The sequence below is a fragment of the Giraffa tippelskirchi genome, chromosome X (assembly GCF_054371585.1).
Source record: "Giraffa tippelskirchi isolate mGirTip1 chromosome X, T2T-mGirTip1v1.2.pri, whole genome shotgun sequence".
Classification (NCBI taxonomy): domain Eukaryota; kingdom Metazoa; phylum Chordata; class Mammalia; order Artiodactyla; family Giraffidae; genus Giraffa; species Giraffa tippelskirchi.
In genome coordinates, this window is record NC_137289.1 from 72572649 (window position 1) to 72591679 (window position 19031).

Genomic DNA, 19031 nt, shown 5'->3' on the forward strand with positions numbered 1-19031 from the left:
GCGGTAGGGTTAGGTTTAGGGTGTCGGTTTAGGGTTATGATGTCGAGTTAGGGTTAGGGTTAGGGTTAGGGATAGGGATAGGGTTAGGGTTAGGGTTAGGGTTAGGGTTAGAGTGTCCAGTTAGGGTTAGGGTTAGGGTTACGGTTAGGGTGTTGCGTTAGGGTTAGGGTTAGGTTGTCATGTTAGGGTTAGGTTTAGGGTTAGGGTTAGGATTAGGATATCGGGTTAGGGTTAGGGTTAGAGTGTCGGGTTAGGTCTTGGGTTAGGGTTAGGGTGTCGTGTTAGGGTTAGGGTTAGGGTGTCGTGTTAGGTTTAGGGTTAGGGTTAGGGTTAGTGTTACAGTTAGGGTTAGGGTTCGGGTTTGGGTTAGGGTGTCGGGTTAGGGTAAGGGTTAGGTTTAGGTTGTCGGGTTAGGGGGTCGTGTTAGGGTTAGGGTGTCGGGTGAGGGTTAGGGTGTCAGATTAGGGTTAGGGTGTTGGGTTACGTTTAGGCTCAGGGTTCAGGTTAAGGTTAGGGTTATGTTTAGGTGTTAGGGGTACGGTTAGGTTTCGGGTTAGGGTTAGGGTTAGGGTTAGGGTTAGGGTTAGGGTGTCGGATTAGGGTAAGGGTTAGGTTTAGGTTGTCGGGTTAGGGTGTCATGTTAGGGTTAGGGTGTCAGGTGATGGTTAGGGTGTCAGGTTATGGTGTCAGGTTAGCATGTTTTTTGGGGGTGTAGGGTTAGGGTTAGGGTGTCGGGTTAGGGTTAGGGTGTCGGGTTAGGGTTAGGGTGTCAGGTTTGAGTGTCGGGTTAGGGTGTCGTGTTAGGGTTAGGGTGTCACATTAGGTTGTCGTTTTAGGGTTAGGGTGTCAGGATAGGATGTCGAGTTAGGGTGTCGGGTTAGGGATTACGGTTTAGGGTTCGAGTTAGGGTTAGGGTTAGGGCTTGGGTTGGGGTTAGGGTGTCGGGTTAGGTTGTCTGGTTAGGGTGTCGGGATAGGGTGTGGTGTAAGGCTTAGGGTGAGGTTTAAGGTTAGGGTTAGGGTGTTGCATTAGCGGTAGGGTTAGGTTTAGGGTGTCGGTTTAGGGTTATGATGTCGAGTTAGGGTTAGGGTTAGGGTTAGGGATAGGGATAGGGTTAGGCTTAGGGTTAGGGTTAGGGTTAGAGTGTCCAGTTAGGGTTAGGGTTAGGGTTACGGTTAGGGTGTTGCGTTAGGGTTAGGGTTAGGTTGTCGTGTTAGGGTTAGGTTTAGGGTTAGGGTTAGGATTAGGATATCGGGTTAGGGTTAGTGTTAGAGTGTCGGGTTAGGTCTTGGATTAGGGTTAGGGTGTCGTGTTAGGGTTAGGGTTAGGGTTAGGGTGTCGTGTTAGGTTTAGGGTTAGGGTTAGTGTTACGGATCACGATAGGGTTAGTGTTAGTTTTACGGTTAGGGTTAGGGTTCGGGTTCGGGTTAGGGTGTCGGGTTAGGGCTTGTGTTAGGGTTAGGGTGTCGGGTTAGGTTGTCGGGTTTGAGTGTCAGGTTAGGGTTAGGGTTAGGGTGTCTGGTTTTGGGTTAGGGTTAGGGTTAAGGTTAGGTTTAGGGATAGGGTTATGGTTAGGGTTAGGATAGGGTTAGGGATAGGGTTATGTTAAGGGTTAGGGTTAGGGTTTGGGTATCATGTTAGGGTTACAGGGTCTCGTGTCAGGTTGGGGTTAGGGTTAGTGTTAGGGTTAGGGTGTCAGATTAGGGTGTCGGGTTAGGATCAGGGTGAAGGTTAGGGTGTCCGTTTAGTGTTAGGGTTAGTGTTTGTTTTAGGGTTACAGTTAGGGTTATGGTTACGGCTTGGGTTAGGGTTAGGATGTCGGGTTATGCTGTCGGGTTAGGTTGTCGGGTTAGCGTGTCAAGTTAGGGTTAGGGTGTCGGGTAAGGGTTTGGGTTAGGGTTTGGTTTAGGGTTCGGGTTAGGGTTAGGATTGCGGGTTAGGGCTTGGGTTATGATTAGGGTGTCGGGTTAGTTTGTCGGGTTAGGGTTTCTGATTAGTGTGTTGGGTTAGTGTTAGGGTGTCGTGTAAGGCTTAGGGTGAGGTTTAGGGTTAGGGTTTGGTTGTCGGGTTAGGGTTAGGGTTAGGGTGTCTGGTGTCGTGTTAGGGTTAGGGTTAGGGTGTCGCATTCGTGTTAGGGTTAGGGTTAGGGTTTCGGTTTAGGGTTAGGCTGTCGAGTTAGGGTTAGGTTTAGGGTTAGGGATAGGGAGAGGTTTAGGGTTAGGGTTAGGGTTTGGGTGTCCGGTTAGGGTTAGGGTTAGGGTGTCTGGTGTCGGGTTCGGGTTAGGGTAAGGTTTAGGTTTAGGGTTAGGGTTAGGGTTTGGGTGTCGGTTTAGGGTGTTCTGTTAGCGTGTCGGGTAAGGGTTAGGTTTAGGTTTTAGGGTTAGTGTTAGGATAAATGTTAGGGGTTAGGGTTAGGGTTTGGGTGTCGGGTTAGTGTTAGGGCGTCAGGTTAGGGTGTCGGGCTAGGGTTAGGGTGTCGGGTTAGTGTTTTGGGTTAGATTGTCGGTTTAGGGTATCAGGTTAGGTTTAGGGTTAGGGTGTCGTGTTAGGGTTAGGTTTAGGGATAGGGTGTTAGGGTTAGGGTTAAGTTTAGGGTTACGGTGTCTTGTTAGGGTTAGGGTTAGGGTTAGTGTTAGGGTGTTAGGGTTAGGGTTAGGGTTAGGGTTGGGTTAGGGGTAGGGTTAGCAGTTAAGGGTAGGGTTAGGGGTAGGTTTAGGGTTAGGGTTAGGGTTGGGGTTAAGTTGTCGGGTTTGAGTGTCGGGTTTGAGTTAGGGTTAGGGTGTCTGGTGTCGGGTTAGTGTTAAGGTTAGGGTTAGGTTATCGGGTTAGGTTTAGGCTTGGGTTGTAGTCTTAGGGTTAGGGTTAGTGTTGGTTTACGGGTTAGGCTTAGGCTTAGTGTTAGGGTTAGGTTTAGGGTTAGGTTTACGGCTAGGTTGTTGGTTTAGGGTTACGGTGTCGGGTTAAGGTAAGCGTGTCGGTTTAGGTTTAGGGTGTCGGGTTAGGGTGATGGGTTATGGTGTCAGGTTCGGGTTAGTGTTCGGTTGAGGGTGTCAGGTTAAGGTTAGGGAAGATTTAGGGTTACGGTGTCATGTTAGGGTTACCATAATGGTTAGGGTGTCGGGTTTGGGTGTTGGGTTATGGTTAGTGTATCATGTTAGGGTTAGTGTGTCGGGATAGGTTCAGGGTGTCGGGTTAGGTTGTCGGGTTACGTCTAGGCTCAGTGTTAGGGTTAAGGTTAGGGTTAGGTTTAGGTGTTAGGGGTACGGTTAGGGTTAGGATGTCGGGTTAGGGTTAGGGTGTCGGGTTAGTGTGTCGGGTTAGGATTAAGGTGCCGAGTTAGTGTGTCAGGTTAGAGTGTCATTTTAGGGTTAGGGCTAGGGTTAGGGTGTCTGGTTCGGGTTAGGGTTATGGTTAGGTTTGGGATAGGGTTAGGGTTAGGGATAGGGTTAGAGTGTCAGATTAGGGTTAGGGGTAGGGTGTCGGGTTAGGGTGTCGGATTAGAGTGTCGGGTTAGTGTTTCGGGTTAGGGTTAGGGTGTCGGGTAAAGTTGCTGTGTTAGGGTGTCCGGTAAGTGTTAGTGTTAGGGTGAGTGTTAGTGTGTCGAGTTAGGTTTAGGGTTACTGTTAGGTTGTTGGGTTAGGGTGTTGGGTTGGGTTACTGTGTCGGGTTAGGGTTTTGGGTTAGGGTTAGGTTTAGGGTTGGGGTTAGGGTTAGGTTGTCGGGTTAGGGTTAGGGTGTTGGGTTAGGCTGTCGGGTTAAGGTCTCAGGTTAGGGTTTGTGGTTAGGATTAGGCTGTCTGGTTAGGGTGTCGGTTAGGGGGTAGGGTTAGGGTGTCTGGTTAGGGTGTCGGGTTAGGGTTTCGGGTTAGAGTGTCAGATTAGGGTTAGGGTTAGGGTGTTAGGTTAGCGTGTCGGGTTAGGGTTAGGGTTTCGGGTTAGGGTTAGGGTTAGTGTTAGGGTGTCGGGTTAGGGTGTCTGATTAGGGTTAGGGTGTCAGGTTAGAGTGTCGTGTTACGGTGTTTTGTTAGTGTGTCGGGTTAGGGTTTAGGGTTAGGGTTATTTTTAGAGTTAGTGTAAGGGTTAGGGTTGTGTTAGGGTTAGGGTTAGGGTTTGCGGTTAGATGTAGGGTTAGGGTTGGGGTTAAGGTTACGTTGTCGGATTAGGTTTAGTGTTAGGGTTAGGGTTAGGGTTAAAGTTAGGGTGTCGGGATAGGAAGTGGGGTTAGGGTGTTGGGTTAGGTTTAGGGTTAGGGTTATGGTTAGGGTGTCGGGTTAGGTTGTCGGGTTAGAGTTAGGTTGTCAGGTTAGGGTTAGCATTAGGGTTTCGGGTTAGGCTTTGTGTTAGGGTTAGGGTTATGTTTATGGTTTGGGGTTAGAGGTAGGGTTAGGGTTGAGGTTAAGGTTACGTTGTTGGGTTAGGTCTAGTGTTAGGATTAGGGTTAAGGTTATGGTGTCGGGATAGGAAGTGGGGTTAGGGTGTCAGGTTAGGTTTAGGGTTAGGGTTAGGTTTAGGGTTAGGGTTAGCGTTAGGGTTTCGGGTTAGGCTTTAGGTTAGGCTTAGGGTTAGTGTTAGGGTTTTGGTTAGGATTAGTTTAGGTTATTTTTCTGTTATGTTTATGGTTGGATTTGGTTTGGGTTAGGGTTAGGGTTATGTTTAGGATTTGGTTAGTTTCAGAGTAAGAGTTAGTTTTATGTTTGGGATAGGGTTACGGTTATGGTTATTGTTGGGGTTAGTGTTAGGGTTAGTGCTATAGTTAGTGTTGGGGTTAGTGTAACGTTTAGAGTTAGGTTTAGGGATTACGGATAGGGTTATGGTTAGAGTTAGCAGTTAGGGTTAATATTAGGGTTAGAGTTGGGGTTAGGCGTTAGGGTTAGGGTTTGGTTTAGGGTAAGGGGTTAGGGTTAGGATTAGGGGTTTGGGTTCATGGTTAGTGTTAGTGTAAGGGGTTAGGGTTAGGCTTAGATTTGGGTTAGGGTTGGGTTATGGTTAGGGGTAGGTTTAGGGTTTGGTTAGGTTTAGAGTAATTGTTAGTTTTAGGATTGGATTAGGGTTAGGGTTAAATTTAGTGTTTGGGTTAGTGATAAGGTTAGGGCTATGGTTAGTGTTGGGGATAGTGTTAGGTTCAGGGTTAGGTTTATGGTTTACGGTTAGGGTAAGGGTTAGTTTTAGGGTTAGGTTTATGATTAGGATTAGTGTTAGGTGTTAGAGTTAGGTTTAGGGTTCATTTTAGGTTTCTGGTTGGTGATGGGTTTGGGCTTGGGGTTAGGGTTAGTGCTATGTTTGGCATTAGGATTAGGGTTAGGGTTAGTGTTAGGGGTAGGGTTAGGTGTAGGATTAGGGTTAGGGTTAGGTTAGGGTTAGGGCTAGGTTACGTTTAGAGTTAGGGTTGGGGTTGAGGTTGGGGTTAGATTTAGGCTTAGGGTTAGGTTTAGGGTTTACTGTTAATGTTAGGTTTAGGGTTAGTTTTAGTGTTAGGATTAGGATTAGGGTTAGGGTTAGGGTAAGAGTTAGTTTTAGGTTAGGGTTAGGGTTAAGATTATTGTTAGAGTTAGGATAAGGGTTAGGGTTAGGGGTTAGGGTTAGTGTTAAACTTAGGGTTAGTTTTAGGGTTAGGGTTAGGGTTACTTTTAGGGTTAGGTTTGAGTTGGGGTTAGAGTTAGGTTTAGGTATGGGTTTGGATTTGGGGTTAAGGTTAGGGTTAGGGTTGGGGTTGGGGTCGTGATTGGAATTAGAGTTGTGTTAGCGTCAGGGTTAGTGTTAGGTTTGGGGATGAGGTTGGGGTCAGGGTTAAGGTTAAGCTTAGGGTTAGGTTTAGGTTTAGAGTAAGGTTTAGGTTTAGGGTTGGGGTTAGGATAGAGTTAGGGTTAGGCTTAGGGTTAGGGTTAGTTTTAGGTTAGGGTTAAGTTTAAGGTTATGGTTATGGTTAGGGTCAGGGTTCGGGTTAGGGTTAGTTTTAGGGTTAGTGTTAGGGTTAGGGTTGGGTTATGGTTAGGGTTAGTTTTAGGGTTAGCGTTAGGGTTAAGGATAAGGTTGGGTTAGGGTTAGGGTTAGTGTTGGGGTTACGGTTAGGGTTATGGTTAGGGGTAGGTGTTAGGGTTAGTGTTAGTGTTAGATTCAGTTTTAGTGGTTTGGGGATGTGTTTGGTGTTAGTGTTAGGGTTATGTTTGCAGATAGGATAAGAGTTAGGGTTAGTGTTGGGGGAGGGTTAGGAGTAGGGTTAGGGTTAGGGTTGGGTTAGGGTTACAGTTACGGTTAGTGTTGAGTTAGGGTTAGGGTTAGGGGTTAGGGTTAGATTTAGTGTTAGTTTTAGATTAGGATGAGGGTTAGGGTTCGTGTTGCGGTTACGGTTAAGGTTATTGTTAGAGTCAGGATTAGGGTTAAGGCTAGAGGTTAGGTTTAGTGTTAAATTTAGGGTTAGTTTTAGGGTTAGGTTTAGGGTTACGTTTAGGTTTACGTTTGAGTTAGGGTTAGGGTTAGGTTCAGGGTTGGGTTTGGGTTTGAGATTTGAGTTGAGTTAGGGTCAGGGTTAGTGTCAGGTCTAGGGAAGGGGTTGTGGTCTGGGTTAGGGTTAGGGTTGGGGTTGGGGTTAGGGTTGGCGTTAGGGTTAGCATTTATTTTAAGGTTAGGGTTAGGGTTAGTTTTGGGGCTGGGGTTAGGGTTAGGGTTAGGGTTGAGTTAGAGTTAGGGCTATGGTTAAGTTTAGGATTAGTGTTGGGGTTAGGGTTGAGTTAGCTGTAGGGTTATGGTTAGAGTTGGGGTTGTTGTTGGGGCCATAGTCCCGGGCCGACGGCCGACAGGAGCTGTCCCACGCTCGAGGCCAGGGCTGGCGGCCATGAGCTGTTACCCAGGTCCAAGGTGCGGCGGCTGCGTGGAAACAGGAGGGCCGAGAGGATTTACTCCACATCCAAGGTCAGGAGGAACGGGCTGCACTTTGCTGGAGAAGCCGTGAATAGATACCCCATGTCCAAGGTAAGAGAAACCCAAGTAAAATGGTAGGTGTTGTGAGAGGGCATCAGAGGGCAGACACACTGAAACTATAACTACAGAACACTAGCTAATCTGATCACATGGACCACAGCCTTGTCTATCTCAATGAAACTAAGCCATGCCGTGTGGGACCACCCAAGACAGATGGGTCATGGTGGAGAGGTCTGACAGAATGTGGTCCACTGGAGAAGGGCATGGCAAACCACTTCAGTATTCTTGCCTTGAGAACCCCATGAACAGTATGAAAAGGTGAAAATACAGGACACTGAATGATGAACTCCCCAGGTCGTAAGGTGCCCAATATGCTACTGGAGATCAGTGAAGAAATAACTCCAGAAAGAATGATGGGATGGAGCCAAAGCAAAGACTCTACCCAGCTGTGGATGTGACTGGTGATAGAAGCAAAGTCTGATGCTGTTAAAAGCAATATTGCATAGGAACCTGGAATGTTAGGTCCATGAATCAAGGCAAATTGGAAGTGGTCAAACAGGAGATGACAAGAGTGAACGTCGACATTCTAGGAATCAGCGAACTAAGATGGATTGGAATGGGTGAATTTAACTCAGATGACCATTATATCTACTACTGTGGGCAGGAATCCCTTAGAAGAAATGGAGTAACCATCATGGTCAACAAAAGAGTCCAAAATGCAGTACTTGGATGCAATCTCAAAAACGATAGAATGATCTCTGTTTGTTTCCAAGGCAAACCATTCAATATCACGGTAATCCAAATCTATGCCCCGACCAGTAACACTGAAGAAGCTGAACTTGAACAGTTCTATGAAGACCTACAAGACCATTTAGAACTAACACCCAAAAAAGATGTCCTTTTCATTATAGGGGACTGGAATGCAAAAGTAGGAAGTCAGGAAACACCTGGCATAACAGGGAAATTTGGCCTTGGGGTACAGAATGAAGCAGGGCAAAGGCTAATCGATTTTTGCCAAGACAAGGAACTGGTCATAGCAAACACCCTCTTCCAACAACACAAGAGAAGGCTCTACACATGGACATCACCAGATGGTCAACATTGAAATTAGATTGATTATATTCTTTGAAGCCAAAGATGGAGAAGCTCTATACAGTCAGCAAAAACAAGACTGGGAGAAGACTGTGGCTCTGATCATGAACTCTTTATTGCCAAATTCAAACTTAAATTGAAGAAAGTAGGGAAAACCACTAGACCATTCAGGTATGACCTAAATCAAATCCATTATGATTACACAGTGGAAGTGACAAATAGATTAAAGGGACTAGATCTGATAGATAGAGTACCTGATGAACTATGGACAGAGGTTCATGACATTGTACAGGAGACAGGGATCAAGACCATCTCCATGGAAAAGAAATGCAAAAAACAAAATGGCTGTCTGAGGAGGGCTTAAAGATAGCTGGGAAGAGAAGAGAAGCAAAAAGCAAAAGAGAAAGGGAAAGATATTCCCATCTGAATGCAGAGTTCTAAAGAATAGCAAGGAGAGATAAGAAAGCCTTCCTCAGCGATCAATGCAAAGAAATAGAGGGAAACAACAGATTGGGAAAGACTAGAGATCTTTTCAAGAAAATTAGAGATACCAAGGGAACATTTCATGCAAAGATGGGCTTGATAAAGGACAGAAATGGTATGGACCTAACAGAAGCAGAAGATATTAAGAAGAGGTGGCAAGAATACACAGAAGAACTGTACAAAAAAGATCTTCACAACCCAGATAATCACGATGGTGTGATCACTCACCTAGAGCCAGACATCCTGGAATGTGAAGTCAAGTGGGCCTTAGGGGGCATCACTATGAACAAAGCTAATGGAAGTGATGGAATTCCAGTTGAGCTATTTCAAATCGTAAAAGATGATGCTGTGAAAGTTCTGCACTCAATATGCCAGCAAATTTGAAAAACTCAGCAGTGGCCACAGGACTGGAAAAGATCAGTTTTCATCCCAATCCCAAAGAAAGGCAAGGCCAAAGAATTCTCAAACTACCGCACAATTGCACTCCTCTCACATGCTAGTAAAGTAATGCTCAAAATTCTCAAAGTCAAGCTTCAGCAGTACATGAACCATGAACTTCCAGATGTTCAAGCTGGTTTTAGAAAAGGCAGAGGAACCAGAGATCAAATTGCCAATGTCCGCTGGATCATCAAAAAAGCAGGAGATTTCCAGAAAAACATCTATTTCTGCTTTATTGACTATGCCAAGCCTTTGACTGTGTGGATCACAATAAACTGTGGAAAATTCTGAAAGAGATGGGAATACCAGACCATCTGACCTGTCTCTTGAGAAACCTGTATGCGGAAGCAACAGTTAGAACTGGGCATGAAACAACAGACTGGTTCCAAATAGGAAAAGGAGTACGTCAAGGCTGTATATTGTCACCCTGCTTATTTAACTTATATGCAGAGTACATCATGAGAAACGCTGGGCTGGAAGAAACACAAGCTGGAATCAAGATTGCTGGGAGAAATATCAATAACCTCAGATATGCAGATGACACCACCCTTATGACAGAAAGTGAAGAAGTAAAGAGCCTCTTGATGAAAGTGAAAGAGGAGAGTGAAAAAGTAGGCTTAAAGCTCAATATTCAGAAAACTAAGATCATGGCATCCGGTCCCATCACTTCATGGGAAATAGATGGGGAAACAGTGGAAACAGTGTCAGACTTTATTTTTCTGGGCTCCAAAATCACTGCTGATGGTGATTGCAGCCCTGAAATTAAAAGACGCTTACTCCTTAGAAGGAAGGTTATGGCCAACACAGATAGCATATTTAAAAGCAGAGACATTACTTTGCCAACAAAGGTCCATCTAGTCAAGGCTATGGTTTTTCCAGTGGTCATGTATGGATGTGAGAGTTGGACAGTGAAGAAAGCTGAGCACCGCAGAATTGATGCTTTTGTACTGTGGTGTTGGAGAAGACTCTTGACAGTCCCTTGGACTGCAAAGAGATCCAATCAATCCATCCTAAAGGAGATCAGTCCTTGGTGTTCATTGGAAGGACTGATGTTGAAGCTGAAACTCCAAGACTTTGGCCAACTCATGCGAAGAGTTGACTCATTGGAAAAGGCCCTAATGCTGGGAAGGATTGGGGGCAGGAAGAGAAGGGGATGACAGAGGATGAGATGGTTGGATGGCATCACTGACTCGGTGGACATGGGTTTGGGTAAACTCCCGGAGCTGGTGATGGATAGGGAGACCTGGCGTGCTGCAATTCATGGAGTCGCAAAGTGTCGGACAGGACTGAGCGACTGAACTGAACTGACTGGATATAGCCACAAGGTAGCAGCAGTACTTCATGCTCAACTCTGGTTCCTTGGAGAAGCAGAGCCTCATGGAAAATCCTGTGTGTGGATTGTCAATTAAGTGAAATACTTTGGCCACCTGATGCGAAGAACTGACTTTTTGGAAAAGAGCCTGATGCTGGGAAATATTGAAGGCACAAGGATAAGGGGAAGACAGAGGATGAGATGGTTGAATGGCATCACTGACTCGATGGACATGAGTTTGAATAAACTCCTGGAGTCGGTGATAGACAGGGAGGCCTGGCCTGCTGCAGTCCATAGGGTCACAAAGAGTCAGACACGACAGCAACTGAACTGAAGTGAACTGGGCCAGGAGAAACACCAAACACCCAAAGGTTTGGTGTTCCCCCTTACCCTTGATCCACAGGACATGTCCTAACTCCTCTTCCCTGGGTCAGGAAGTTACCCTAGAGAAGGAAATGGCAATCCACTCCAGTATTCTTGCCTGGAAAACCCCATTGACAGAGTAGCCTGTTGGACTACAGTCCATGGCATCACACAGAGTTGAACATGCCAGAGTACACATGTACTATGGGGAACACAAACCTGGTTCGGTAACACGTATAACTCAGATAATTAAAAGTCACAATATCTGTGAATTCCTAATACCCAGCCTAGTGTGATAAATGCACAAAAAATGCTCCTATTTCTTACCCAACCTGGGGGAGCTCACTGAAAGGTTTTGCTGCCCAGACCAAGGGGGAGTTCAGATGCTCACCTTGGTGTGTAAATAAATAAAGCTCAGATGAATCCATGTTAAATGTTATATTGCAGAGGTAGTAACTTTTATAATTTACTTTGTGGTTCTAGTAACCATTTACTCCAGGAAAAACATAAACAATTTTGAATAATGAACTTTGGGTTTCTGATTAGCTCTATCCTCTGAAATTCACAGTTTCTCTGATGGCTCCATGTGGCTTCTGAAGTGAGTAAATTGTGAGCACACAAAGAACAACTTCAACCCACATCCTAGCAAACAGGCAAAGCTAGTGAAAAGTATAAAGAAAAAAAAAACATTGCAGGTCCTGGAGATTGGCCAGTCCTTCTCCCATCCCCAGTATCATGTTAAAGGGCACAATTCAAGGGTAAGGTTAAGGGTTCCATCTCCTGTCTGTCTCCTTGGAAGCAGGAAATCAATCTCTCCTGTGAAAGGTACACTCTGGAAGCTGAGGCCTGAGGGAGGAGGGCTGCAGGCCCAAACGTCAAAGTGATTAACCAAGTTAATGCAATGATTTTTAGCACTTGAGTTTGGTATTTCGAGTATGTCATCTATCATCTGTGTGGCATAATGTTGATTGCTCTCAGTTAATGTCTCTATTTGATCACTGTCAACTTCAACAGGTCTACCTGAATGTGGAGCATTGTCCAGCGAGAAATCTCCAGCATAAAACGTCACAAACCACTTTGGACACATTGAAACAGTGTGGGCTCTGGGGATGCCTGGACCCCAAAAAACTGGAAGAGGCAGGAAGGACTCTTGGCTGGAGCCTCTGGCGAGAGTGCAGTGCTGGGACACCTGACCTGAGACGTCTGGTCTCTAGGACTGAGAGAGGGCAGGCTTCTGTTGTTCAGAGCCTCCGTGTGTGGTCGTTTGTCATGGCCACCCCAGAAAGCTCATGTAGGCCTTGCCCTGATCTTAAGCCTCCCTCCCATTAGGGGCAGCCCCCTGCACCTATGCTGTCGGCACCAACTGTGAGGTTCATGGTGAGCCCTGGCTCCCCTTCTTGACATTGGCATTTTGGAGGGTGAGGGCAGACACCACCATGTGACCAGCCTCCAGCCTGGTGCCAAGGCTCTAGTGAGCTTCCTTGAGGGGATGGGGTGGGGGGTGACTGTCAGGGTTCCACCCTTCATCACTGGGGGAAGAGACAACCTAGACACCCTCTAGGGAGGAGACGCAAGAAGGTGGTGAGTGACCGGCTCTGCCCACCCCCACCCCGGGCAGCCGCACTGCACCCTGAGGCGCATCTCTGCAGTGAGCATCCAACCTGTGCTGAGCCTGGAGCCTCCCAGCAGGTCCGAGGTGAGGCGGCCCTGCACACCCCGCCCCTGCCTCCATGTCTAGTAGGTGGACACCCCTTCTCCTTGTCACTCCAGGAGCCCTGCAGTCCCCACCTCTTCCTCCACAACTAATAGGTGGGACACCCCTTCTCCTTGTTTCTCCAGGAGCTCTGAAGATGCTGCCCTTTCCTCCAGGTCTAGTAGGGGGACACCCCTTCTCCTTGTCACTCCAGGAGCCCTGCAGACCCCGCCCCTTCCTCCACAACTAGTAGGTGGAACACCCCTTCTCCTTGTCACTCCAAGAGCCCTGCAGACCCGCCCCTTCCTCCAGGTCTGGTAGGGGGGCACCCCTTTTACCTGTCACTCCAGGAGCCCTGCAGACCCTGCCCCTCCCTCCAGGTCTAGTAGGTGAGACACCCCTTCTTGTCACTCCTGGAGCGGTTCTGGAGCCAATCTGTGAGTGGTTCTGGGGTTTGCAGGCGGAGCCCCTGTTGCTGTGCCCCCCTTCCCCACACGAGCATCCAGAGCAAGCTGTCTGCTCTGCAGCCTGAAGGCACCCCCCCCACGGCAGTATTCTCAGGAAAGGATTAGGGGGTACTGTAGCAGCATCTGAAACCTCCTTTAATAGGGGTGTCCTTGTTCTCAATCCTTTAACATTGTTCACACCTTTAGAAGATGTAACAAAAGTCTTTAAGGTAAAAGATCTAGAGAGAATAGAGGAAGCTACAAACAAAACCAGATGGAACCAGCTGGGACCACAATGACAACGAATCTGACTTCCAACAGACCCCGAGTCTCATTGTGTGTTGCTTTTAGTGTATTATTGATGTAGGGGATAGATGGGGCCCAGATTCGACCTTTATAACTGGCCTCTTGTTTGCATTTTATGGGACATGAAGAAGTGAGCTTCAGGCTGGATACTTAACAACTGTTAGCATTTCTGAGAGAAGAGAGAGGTGGGCTTCAGTCTAGGTATTTACAGTCAGCCTCCTGTTTGCCCTCTGAAATGGAAGTCACAACAGAGGGTAAATAGCCAGTGTTTGTCGCTTGTAAACACCTTATGGTAATAGTCATGGCAAGGACGAAGAGAGGGCAAAAGCCTGTATGAGGAAAGGATTAAGGGATCTCTGCCCCCCAGACTTTTGGGACAAGGGAGACACTACACATGCACAGAAAGGCTTCTTGGGTCAGAACTCAAGAGATAATGCCAGGCCCTAATGAGTCTTGCTCCTCCCAGAAGCCTTCACTTCGAGATCCATCCTGCCTGAGAGGTGAGTGTGCACCCAGGGGAGGGTCCCAGGGTCGGTCAGGTGTGGGAAAAGAAACCAGGTAATCGGCCTGAAGGAAAACAAAGACCCGGAAGAACTGCCGTGTATAAATGACTTGACCACCTCTGCTGTGCTCCCCTCACTGGGAAGGACACCACACCCTTTCCCTGCCTTGCTTCTATCTTAACAAACCATTTCTCTATGTGCTCTCCCACTTGTTGTTATGCTATGTCCCTAATAATAAATTTTACATCTGCATTTACAGTTTCTGCCTCCATGGTAAAAACATTTTTCACTGGGGGCAAAGATCTGGGGAAAAATAGCTTCTAGCCTTTAGCCCTTGCTGGTCTGGTGGTTAGGATTCCTGGTTTGCATCCAGGCTTCCCAGGCTAAATTCCTGGAGAGGGAATTAAGATCTCACTCCAGATCACTGCTCGCTGCTAACTTGATCATTATATTAAGTGATACACCAATCATTGGCCATGACAGAACATGAAGAACCAAAAAAAGGTAAAAAGGAGGTGGCACCCCACTAACTAGAAAGCCCTGCCCTTCTCCTAAACGGACCTGCCTCCCCAGGATTAGCTTCACTCCTCCTCCCTTTTTCTTTACTTTTAAAATCAAACCACTCTCTCCAGGAGGGTGAGACGTTGAGCTGTGAGCTCTGTTCCCACCTCTCCATTCTTTGGCCTCTGAACAAAGCCTGTGCTGTGTTGGTCTCAGCTTTGGTTTCATAATCACCCACTTGAACCCAAATGGAAGAAGTAAACATTCCTTGTTGAGGCAGAGAGCCCCGACCAGGCCAGGGCCTGAGCAGGGTCCATAGGACTAAACTAGTAACAGTGTGTAAGGGGACGGTAGTCTCTGCCTGGGGGTGGGTGGAGGGTGCACCTATAGCCGCAGCACTGGCCGTGGATGGCATGGCGCCCCTGGGCCTGGACTCTGCTCTCGTCCCCACACCCCGACACCACCTAATGGTCTGACTCGGTGACACAGGCTGCTGGGTGTGCAGTCAGGAGGGGCCCAGAAGCAGCAACTGGAGCCAGATCAGACGTGCCTTTTCACGGGTGGTGGGTGTACTGGGTGTTAGGACTTTGCATGCAGAAAACAAACTGAGCCGCTAGAAAGCTCATGTGTGCTGTGGACTTGAAACCCACGTGCAGGGCACGAGCTCCCTCTGGATCCTGGCTCAGAAGCTTCTGCACAGGTGACGGCCACAGTAGTGACCAAATCCTCCAGGCCTCCCTGGTGGGCACAGCTGGACCCACATTCCACGGGCTCCCCGAACCGGAGCCTAAAGGGCCAATGCTGGCAGGGCCTGGGGATGGGAGCGGTCACTCCACCAACCACCAAACCGAGCCCGTCCAGGCTCTGCTACAAGCCTGCTCTCTGGGTCCTGCAGACAGACCTGCAGGGAACAGGGGCCTTGAGTCCCATTCTGATGGTGTTCTGTGGAATTTCCACGAGACCCCTCTTTGCCCTGTTCTGAGCAAATGACTGGTCAGGCCATGCTACCGTCAGCCCACAAGCAGGCTGAGAGGCTGAGGCTCTGAGCAGCGAAGTGACCCACCTGAAAGAACAGACATGCAGCCATGGAGCGAGGTGTGTGCCCCCCGCCCAGGGTGATGGCCCACTCACAGCAGGTTCACGTCTGCCCCTTCACCCCCTCCAGGTGCAGCTCACAGAGCCTCCTCTTAGGGGGACTCACTCACTGTCTTTTACCGGGACTCCTGTCTCACATCCTGTCTCTGGGATCATCCGGAAGGCTTTTTCCTTGAGGCGGATTCAGTCTCACGTCTCCAGGGCTGCTTTCCTGGGTCACAGTCACCACCTGCCTGTCCACTCCCAGCTCAGACCACAAAGGCCCCCTCAGGCCCTGAGCCCCCTGGCTCTGTCTGGGCGCTCACTCTCCTCGGGCCTGACCCTTCCATCTAACAGCCCTTCAGGGTCTCCAGGAGCCCCCACCACCCAGGGCAGTCTGTCTTCTCTGTCCTGGGGAGGCCTCTGTGGTGTCAGGTGCAAGAAGCAATAGCTTCCTGTGGAGCCTCCCACACACAGCACAGTGGCCAGCACCCACCTACCGACCTTTTCTCTCTGTATGGGCCCAGGGTGGGTTCATGGGCCCCACTACGTGTCCTGGTTCTCATCTCATCCCGGTGCTGCTCACGGGGGAGTCGCTAAGCTACTCTGTGCCAGCTGCACAGAGAGGGTGCCCGTTCACACTCGCCTCCCGGGAGCACAGGGTTCTGGTGGGCAGGCTCCTTCAAGGGTAATGGGCTCACCTGGTCAGGTACCCGCAGAGCTCAGCACCCAGGAACCGAATACAGAGCCCTCGTTGCAGAGCACACCCGGTCCACCTGTTGGTCAGGTCTGAACCTGAGCCCCTCAGAGCAGGACCTGAACTAACAGTAGCTCCTGGACAGGGCCATGACCCCGGGCTTTACTGTGCAGCCTCCCTCCACCGAGTCTTCCAGAGACTTACCCTGAACCCATGCACTGGGCCCTGTCTCCACACCCCACCCCTCCTCTCCCTACACGTGCGTTCCTCTCATTAGGAGAGGAAATTCTTGAAACTACCTCCCACTTGTGGGCCGGATAAAATGTTTAGAAAACAAGCCAGAGCTCATCATCATCACCCAATTTCCTCCACCCCATCGCCTCCAACAGACTTACTGCTTGCCTCATTCACACGCTCTGAAGAAGAAGAAGAAGGAGAAGGAGAAAAATGGTGATTGGAGCGGCATGGCAGAGGGAATGGGAAGGTCTCCTTATGCTGGGGGAAATCCGTGCAAAAGAGAGAAAAATACTGGATGACTTCACTTCTTTGTGCCATGGGAAAGAGGAAAAAGGACAGCAAGGTTGTGAGCACTTGGATCATAAAGCACAAAGTGGTAGGGTCCTGGGATGAGATGGGGGAGCGGGAAGTGGGAGGGGTGCAATAGGCCAAGGAAGAAAGTGGGGTCAGGGCTGTTATCTCCTAGTGAGGATCAACGGAATCAACACTTAAGCTATGGTAAACCCCTGGACTGTGGAACCTCCATAGTCCTGGAAGGCAAGCGTAATGTAAAGGACGGGAGAAAAACAAACACACATGTTACACACCAAGAAGGAAACCAACAGTCGTCCTCGTCCAGGAGGGAAATCTGTTTTTACCTTGAGTTATAGTGTATTTTGAGCCCCTGAAGTGGAAAGACGACTCTATAAGTCAATTAGTGTATTTAAAATAGAAAAAGAGAATAAAAACAACAAAAAATAATAAAATGAACACAAACTCGAAAAAAAAAGAGACAAAAACCAAAACAAACAAAAAAAAAAAAAGGAAGAAGGAAAAGGTGAAAAAAAAACAGGCAACAGAGAGAGAAAATGAGCTGAGGAAATGAATACAAAGTTGCAGCAAGCCTATGCCTTTCTAAATGAGCTCGCTTTGGGCCATGAAAAAATACTCGAGGAGATAATAGTTGAGAATTTCCCTAAATTGAGGAAAGAAATAGTCACAGAAGTCCAAGAAACCCAGAGAGTTCCAAACAGGATAAACCCAAGGCGAAACACCCCAAGACACATATTAATCAAATTAACAAAGATCAAACACAAAGAACAAATATTAAAAGCAGCAAGGGAAAAACAACAAATAACACACAAGGGGATCCCCATAAGGATAACAGCTGATCTTTCAATAGAAACCCTTCAGGCTAGAAGGGAATGGCAGGACATACTTAAAGTAATGAAAGAGAATAATCTACAACCCAGATTACTGTACCCAGCAAGGATCTCATTCAGATATGAAGGAGAATTCAAAAGCTTTACAGACAAGCAAGAGCTGAGGGAATTCAGCACCACCAAACCAGCTCTCCAGCAAATGCTAAAGGATCTTCTCTAAACAGGAAACACAGAAAGGATGTTTCAACACGAACTCAAAACAACAAAGTAAATGGCAACGGGATCATACTTATCAATAATTACCTTAAATGTAAATGGGTTGAATGCCCCAACCAAAAGACAAAGGGTTGCTGAATGGATACAAAAACAAGACCCCTATATATGCTGTCTACAAGAGACCCACCTCAAAACTAGGGACACACACAGGCTGAAAGTGAAAGGATGGAAAAACATATTCTATGCAAACGGAGACCAAAAGAAAGCAGGAGTCGCAATACTCATTTCAGATAAAATAGACTTTAAAATAAAGGATGTGAAAAGGGACAAAGAAGGACACTACATAAAGATCAAAGGATCAATTCAAGAAGAAGACGTAACAATCATAAATATATATGCACCCAACATAGGAGCACCACAATATATAAGGCAAATACTAACAAGTATGAAAGGGGAAATTAACAATAACACAATAATAGTGGGAGACTTTAATACTCCACTCATGCATATGGATAGATCAACTAAACAGAAAATTAACAAGGAAACACAAACCTTAAATGATACAATAGACAAATTAGATTTAATTGATATTTACAGGAGTTTCCACCCCAAAACAATCAATTTTACCTTTTTCTCAAGTGCACATGGAACTTTCTCCAGGATAGATCACATCCTGGGCCATAAATCTAGCCTTGGTAAATTCAAAAAAATTGATATCATCCCAGCCATCTTCTCTGACCACAATGCAGTAAGATTAGACCTCAATTACAGGAAAAAAACTATTAAAAGTTCCAACATATGGAGGCTAAACAACACGCTTCTGAATAACCAACAAATCACAGAAGAAATCAAAAAAGAAATCAAATTATGCATAGAAACGAATGAAAATGAAAACACAACAACCCAAAACCTATGGGACACTGTAAAAGCAATACTAAGGGGAAGGTTCATAGCAATACAGGCGTACCTCAAGAAACAAGAAAAAAATCAAATAAATCAACTAACTCTACACCTAAAGCAACTAGAGAAGGAAGAAATGAAAAACCCCAGGGTCAGTAGAAGGAAAGAAATCTTAAAAATTAGGGCAGAAATAAATGCAAAAGAAACAAAAGAGACCATAGCAAAAATCAACAAAACTAAAAGCTGGTTTTTCGAGAAGATAAACAAAATTGATAAGCCATTAGCCAGACTCATCAAGAAACAAAGGGAGAAGAATCAGATCAACAAAATTAGAAATGAAAATGGAGAGATCACAACAGACTCCACAGAAATACAAAGGATCATAAGAGACTACTACCAACAGCTATATGCCAATAAAATGGACAACTTGGAAGAAATGGACAAATTCTTAGAAAAGTATAACTTTCCAAAACTGAACCATGAAGAAATAGATCTTAACAGACCCATCACAAGCACGGAAATCGAAACTGTAATCAGAAATCTTCCAGCAAACAAAAGCCCAGGACCAGACGGCTTCACAGCGGAATTCTACCAAAAATTTAGAGAAGAGCTAACACCTATCCTACTCAAACTCTTCCAGAAAATTGCAGAAGATGGTAAACTTCCAAACTCATTCTATGAGGCCACCATCACCCTAATTCCAAAACCAGA